The sequence below is a fragment of the Mandrillus leucophaeus genome, unplaced genomic scaffold (genome assembly GCF_000951045.1).
Source record: "Mandrillus leucophaeus isolate KB7577 unplaced genomic scaffold, Mleu.le_1.0 Scaffold97, whole genome shotgun sequence".
Classification (NCBI taxonomy): domain Eukaryota; kingdom Metazoa; phylum Chordata; class Mammalia; order Primates; family Cercopithecidae; genus Mandrillus; species Mandrillus leucophaeus.
The window spans coordinates 1,139,544-1,146,927 of record NW_012110585.1 but is presented as its reverse complement, the minus strand read 5'-3'; the positions used below and the strand labels follow the sequence as shown (position 1 = coordinate 1,146,927).

At 42.0% G+C, this 7,384-nt stretch overlaps 1 protein-coding gene across 1 annotated transcript in view; it reads left to right on the top strand.

Annotated features, from left to right (window-relative positions):
- The window catches only part of MFHAS1 (malignant fibrous histiocytoma amplified sequence 1), a 129,640-nt gene that overhangs the window by 23,020 nt on the left and 99,236 nt on the right, over positions 1-7,384 (top strand). The window lies entirely within an intron of this gene.

The following is a 7,384-nucleotide window of genomic DNA, read 5'->3' as shown; positions in this document are numbered from 1 at the left end:
GAGGGAGAGGCTTCTTTGTTTAAATGACATTCATGGACTGGTAGACACTTGCCAGTGACCCACTGGCCCATCAACTAGAGTTTTGGAAGCATTGTTCTGGCCTGTCCCTTTGGCATTGAGCTGGGCTCTCTTGAGACCTTGGAAGAGATTTATGGCTGGGAAAACGGAAGGGTAGTTTTACATGATTTGCTCAGACTCATAATCAAGTTATTGTTAAGCTGAGAGAACACCTGCTCTGCCGAGCCATGTCTAAGCGTGCTACTGGTCACTTTCACTGTGTCAGAGTAGAGGGAGAGGAGGAGCGTTGGTTATTCATTCTAACGTTAGCCAGAGAGCCGCATGCCTCTGTAATCCCGAGGAATGTATCCCAGAACATCGATTTTCCTTGCTCTAAATCTTACCCTAATAGACCCTGCAATGAAGGCAAATTCGGATCTGACACAATTATCATTTTATTGTGGGCTGTTAAGTTTCACTATGTATATTTTATGCTTTTTTGTGTGCGACACTACTCACTGACTGACAATGCCATTTTTATTAAATTTGCATTAATGGAACACTATAGTTTTTTTGTTTTTGTTTTTGTTTATTTTTTTGAGCCTGGGTCTTACCTTGTCACCCAGGCTGGAGTGTGCAGCGGCACAATCACAGCTCACTGCAGCCTTGGCCTTCTGGGTTCCGGTGATTCTCCCACCTCAGCCTCCCCAGTAGTTGGGACTACAGGCATATGCCACCATGCCCAGTTAGTTTTTGTATTTTTTGTAGAGACAGCATTTTGCCACGTTGCCTGGGCTGGTGTCGAACTCCTGGGCTCCAGCAATTCACTCACCTTGGCCTCTCAAAGTGCGGGGATTACAGGTGTGTGCCGCTGTGCCCAGCCCTGGACCACCATGTCTTATGCACTTCATTTGTTGGACACTACTTACCATGCTATGACAGTGGTTTCTTTTTTTCCCTTTTTCTTTTTTTTTTTTTGACTGAATCTCACTCTGTCATGCAGGCTGGAGTGCAGTGTCTGGATCTTGGCTCGCTGCAACCTCCACCTCCTGGGTTCAAGCAATTCTCCTACCTCAGCCTCCCAAGTACCTGGGACTACAGGCATGCACCACTATGCCCGGCTAATTTTTGTATTTTTAATAGAGATGGGGTTTCACCATGTTGGCCACACTGGTCTTGAACTCCTAACCTCAGGCAATCCGCCTGCCTCAGCCTCCCAAAGTGCTGGGATTACAGGCATGCGCCATCACACCCGTCCGACAGTGGTTTCTTGCATCTTACCGTCATTTGAGTTTGTCTTCCCTTGCCTGCCAACTTATCAAGTTTCCTCAATTACGTTTAACCAAATCCTAGGAAGGACAAGATATTTTTAAGTGTTAGTTTATATTTTGTTTCTATTTGCTTTATAGTTTGACTTGAAACAGTTGGGATTTGGTGGTGTTTTCTAATTGAAGCATTATAATGTGGTGGTTAGTTGCAAGAGCTCTTGCGGTAGACTGCTGGGCTCTACCCTGTGCCACTGCTTCTTAGTTGTGTGACTTTAGGCATCATAATAGTTTGTGTTGGTCCTGAGGATTGAGTTATATGTGTTAAATGCTTAGAACAATGCTTGAACCTGGCAAGAGCTCAATAGGAGTTTGCTGCTGCTTCCACCATTCCAGAAGGTACAAGAGTCTAAACATACATTTAGAAGAGTGATAAGTTTGTGGATAAAAACTATTTTCTTCATAGAAGAAGTGGAATACAGTATGATCTCTGTTCATATGAACACCTTATGCTCTTTTAAAAATACTTTTTCCTCTTTATAAAAACTTACAGGCCGGGCACGGTGGCTCACACCTGTAATCCCAGCACTTTGGGAGGCCGAGGTGGGTGGATCACGAGGTCAGGAGTTCGACACCAGCCTCACATGATGAAATCCCGTCTCTACTAAAAAAATGCAAAAATTAGCTGAGCGTGTTGGTGTGCACCTGGAATCCCAACTACTCAGTAGGCTGAGGCAGGAGAATCGCTTGAACCTAGGAGGCAGAGGTTGCAGTGAGCTGAGATCGTGCCACTGTACTCTAGCCTGGGTGACAGAGCGAGAGTGACTCAAAAAAACATAAAAAATTTGGAGGGTAGAAGAAAAAAAAAGTTTCTCATGGTGGGTGTCTAAAGTAATCACTACACATTTTGCTTTGTGTCTTTTAGCTTTGTTTCCTCCTTAAGCTTAGGTTTTAAAAATATGTAGTTATAATTGTGTAAATAATTCCAATATCAATTTTTAAACTTAGGCTAACATGAATATAATTTCCTGTGATTAATATTTATACAGTAATTAAAAATGTTTGCATAATAGTACATCAAGGTGATTTTTCACCTTTGTTTTTTTAACTTTGTGTTCTTTTTGTTTATCCAACCATTTGTGCTCTTGTTCCCAGTATTTTTTGTGAGTGATTCTCTGATGACTGTATTTCTTTATAAAAACTCTTTTTTATTTGGGCAGTAATCCCCGAAGTAGAGTCATCGAGTCAAAGGTAAAGAATGTCATTAAATCTCAATACACGTTTACGATGCTTCCCATGAGGGTGGGCACGTCAGATGCAAGATCTTTGTCACTGTACCTCCTCAACATTGGGTATCATCTATAAAATGCACTAACATTTAATGGAAAACAATATGTCACTGGTGACTAAAGATTTTCACTAGTGGATGTGAACATTTTCTTGTATAAATGTGGCCTAATTGTGTTGCTTCTTTTCTGAATCCTCTGATAACATCTTTTGGCATCATCTGGGTGGTTTTTCTTTCTTTTTTTTTTTTTTTTCCAATCACAGTGTTTTATCTGTTTATATTAACTCTTCATATATGAAAGATATACCTTTTGTCTATCATACTTAAAGGCATTTTTTTTTCTAGCTTGTTTCCCTTTTTGCGTTAAAAACCTTTGATGTTTTGAAGTTTTAAATTCCATTCGGTATAGTAATAGCTTCCACTGTGCTTTCTTCTAGAGCTTAAAAAAAAAAAACCTTATAACAGTTTTCTAAATACAAAGGTGACAGCAGGAGTCACACAGTGATTCTTCACCCTTACGACTTTAACTAAATAAAGAATAAAGAAATAAAGAAAATAAAGAAAGTACTATCCATATGTGGATGGTAGATTCATTAGCAAAGGCCCCTTTTTGATAACCCCTCCCCAAACTGTCTCCTCTGTAAAATGTTTCTTGCTGATTTCTTCCAGGGAAAATAAAGCATGTATTTGCATATATTTTAACAGGAATGAGATCATGCTGTACTCATTGTTCTGCACCTCACATTCGATCACTTCAAAATATATTTTTGAGATGCCTCCATATGAACAGCTATAACCCTGTTATAGAAGATTGTATGTGTGTGTATGTGTGTGTGTAGAATGTTATAGTATATTCTACAAATATAGCCCAGTATTCTCCCAATGGATGTACTGTTTAGTCACACCTGTACTGACAGACCTTTGACCCTTTCCAGATTCTTAAGCTAAGTATGTTCTCTACCTTCCAGAGGTTTAAGAAATACTCAGTTTTATTTCCTTCAGGGTTAATAATCCCTCTCTGTGCTCGGAACACTCTTGAGATGCAATTAGAAAAAGACAAATCTCTAAATCAAAGTGGTGGGACCTAAAAAAAGCCTCGAGGGTTATGAAGGCTTCACTTTGTGATTTGAAACAAGGTACTTTTTTAAAATTGGCTTTGGTGATGCATATTGGAACACCATTGTTTTCAGCATAATTTATGCGTTTCACAGCTTAATTCAGCCATTACACGTGATGCAGTGTTTAGACATAGCAGTAATTACAAATTGTACATGTTTACAGATAAACATACCTCTGATCAAAACAAAACAGTGGCAGCAAGAATGATGTTCTGTCCATGTAAGAAATCGATGAAGAATAATTAAGAATGAACTGTATCTCATTGACTCAAAACATCTGCCTTTCTGTCCCATCTGTTTTCTGAACAAAAATCTGCCTGTGCCACGTGGTGGTTTTTATTTGTATCCTATAACCAGCCTCTTGAGTTCCACACCGTTGTATTTTCTACACTTAAGCTTAGTGTGTTTTGCACAGGAAATGTTTCTTGGATGTTTTATCCTCATACCAAGTGAGAATTTAAAATTTAAGAGATTACCCACACTCTTTGCTTTTCTGTACATGTGATGAAGAAAGAGTGGGTCTAACCCAGCACACTAAAATGTGTTTGACCTGTAAAAAAAAAAACCAAAACAGTAAGCAATTAAATCCTGTTACAGTTGCTTCTGTGTTTAAAACGTACTTAATGGCATATATATTTACTTGAAGCTAACAAAGTCCCCAGTCAGGTTCTTGGGAGTTTTTTTTACAGGGCTCATTGAAGTGTTTGGTCTTTAAAATCCTTCATCTCATGCTAACTGCCAAGTCAATGCAGACAGTATGGCCGAACAGAGCTGGTCACATTTTCCCTGAACATGCTATTAAAAAATATATTCGCTGGGATTCTTTTGACTCATGGCATAGCTGAGGTGCCTTTGATTCAGGAGGGCTGTTGCTTATGAATTGCATGTGGAAGACCTAAAAATAGAAATGTGAATTTTCCAAAAGAACGCTATGATACCAAAAATGGCTCACTGGCTTGCCTAGAGCTGGGCTGTTTTGTGCCCAAGGTACAGTAATAAGAACTGGGATGCAAAGCCCTGCAGGGTGCATCTGTCCCCTTCCCTGACACCACTCACCCCCAGATGGCTCGTGTGTGGCACTGTGTGGTTGTCTCCGTCTCACTCTTGCGCGATGTTCTGCTGCCTGTCTGGGATGGAGCAGGTGTTCTTTTGAATGTATTTGTTAAGCCTCTGAAATGTATGCATTTCCCCCTCCCCAAGAAAAACACACATGTGCATGCTCTGTGCTTTTCCCTGGTTACTGTATTGTTCCCATCGCTTTTTTATTTTTATTTTTTCCCTTGGGATAGGGAAAATCCACTCATTTTCTATTTCGTCCCTTCAGGAATTTGCCTTAGGGGCTGTTGGGCCAGGCTTCACTGCAGCCAGACAGAGCTTATCAGCTGGGTGTTAACCTCTCCCAGACACTTCTTGACACTGTTCTTGCAAGAGAGCCCATGCATCTGAACCTCCTCTGTGTAATGTGGTGCAGCATTAAAAGCTTACCCAAATAGCAGGGATGATTGCATCTTGTTCATTTCCAGGGCTGATAACATTTTCTTGCTTAGCTAAAAAGAAAAGCCAGATGACTGTTTCCAGGAACTGATAAACTGCTGTGCATCGGGCCCCAGGTGGTCCGCATGAAGGAAGCTACAAGGTTGGAGTCCTCCTGCCGTCCCCTTTTACAGTTCATAAATCTTCTGATTTATGGGGCCATTTGTGATTGCAGACACATTTATTCATGGGGGATTTCCATCAAGATCATAACCCACTGTAAAGCAGGAGGAAGAATCAGGAATTAGAATGGTGTACATTGTTCTTTGTTAGAAAAGAAGCCTGATTCTTTGGTCATAGACAAATATTTGCTTTTGAAGAATCTGGTGGTGTGTCGGTGGCTTTGTTCACATCAGTGCACAATCACATGCTCTCTTGCCGCCCAAGGACGCAGAAGCTTATGTTACACAGATCATTTTATAATGCTTGCAATCCAGGCATGTGTTATTCAAAGTGTGAGTAACTTTTTGCCTTATCTCCTCTTCCTTCCCTCCCTCTCCCTCCTCTGATTTAGCTCATTTCTGGAATGGGGCAGATTTGCATCTCAGGGAGTTGATAATGGTTTCCTAGGGAGGGTGACAGAACAAGTGTCACCTTAGCTATAGCTGGAGATGAATATTGCCATGCAGCTTACTTGCTTTATGTTAAACCAGCATTAGGGAAAGAGGCCTTGCATCTTTGATCAGCAGGATGTTAACCTCTCCCAGACACTTCTTGAATGCCATTCATCCATCTGAGCCCATGCATCTGAGCCTTGGATGAAATTAAAGGCAGTGGATTAGGAAGTTGGGGGCCTGGACCTCTGGGAAGCCCCTTGACCTCCCTGGGCCTCAATTTCTTCTATAAATAGGAAGAAATAATTCTAACAATTCCTAAGCATTTGCTGCTGCTGTCAGTGTCTCCTTAGATGTTGTGAGGGGGAAAGGAATGAATGGAGGTCACGTCCCCAAGTAGTTTTGTGTTTGTCTGTTTGTGATCACTGTGTCGCCAGGCTGGAGTGCAATGAAGTAATCTTGGCTCACTACGGCCTCCACCTCCTGGGTTCAAGTGATTCTTGTGCCTCAGCATCATGAGTAGCTGGGATTACAGGCTTGTGCCACCACGCCCAGCTTATTTTTGTAGTTTTAGTAGAAACAGAGTTTCACCACGTTGATGAGGGTGGTCTCAAACTCCTAACCTCAAGTGATCCATCCACCTTGGCCTCCCAAAGTGCTGGGATTACAGGTGTGCGCCACCATGCCCAGCTGCAAGTAGTTTTTACCATATAGTAAGGGCTCAGTAAACATTAGCTCTGATTACCATCATCCTGGTTTACAGATGAGGAGCGGAGACACAGAGGAGGGCAAAGTCACGTGGCGAGGGTAACACAGCACGTAGCAGAGTCGAGGCTGTCCTCAGGAACCTGTGGTCTTTGCTGTCACCCTGTGCTGCTTCTCAGGAAGGTAGTAGCTTGTCACCCATTAAAAATGGGTAGTTATTTGAATGAAAAACAGAATAACCCCAGGAGGCAGAGGTTGCAGTGATGAGCTGAGATTGCGCCATTGCACTCCAGCCTGGGCAACAGAGCGACACTCCTGTCAAAAACAAAAAAAAAAAAAACAAAAAAAAGTAAGGACTCCTTGTGTGAAATGCACATGCTTGCTTTTAACATTGCAGTACTGGACTATAAACATTTGCCGGGGGCTGGCAGTGACCAGCCATGGGGCAGAGCATGGGAGGGGAGCAAGGCCCTGATCCTGGGAAGCTGCAGTCCAAGGAAGCAGTGTAGACAGTAAGCAGAGGCTTGCAGGGCTGTGTAATAAATTCCAGGAGAAAAAGAAAAAGATTTCCAGGGGCTAGGAGGGGCCTGTGGGATGGAATCCGTCTTGATCCAGGTATGTGTGTATGGGGTGGTTAGATGGATGGCAGGTCTCCAGGGGAGGTGATGCTTAAGGACTTTCTCTAAAACCAGGGCCCCTGACGTGCGATGGGCTGTACAAATGACTGGGAGCCTAACTAGTCATTTATCAATGCACATCTGTAAATATTTTTGTTTTCTTTGTAAACCTGTTTTTTTTTTTTTTTTTTTTTTTTTTTTTTTTTTTTACTAGGAGACAGAGTCTTGCTCTGTCATTCAAGCTGGGGTGAGGTGGCACGATTTCAGCTTACCACAGCCTCAAGTTCCTAGGCTCAAGCTTTCCTCC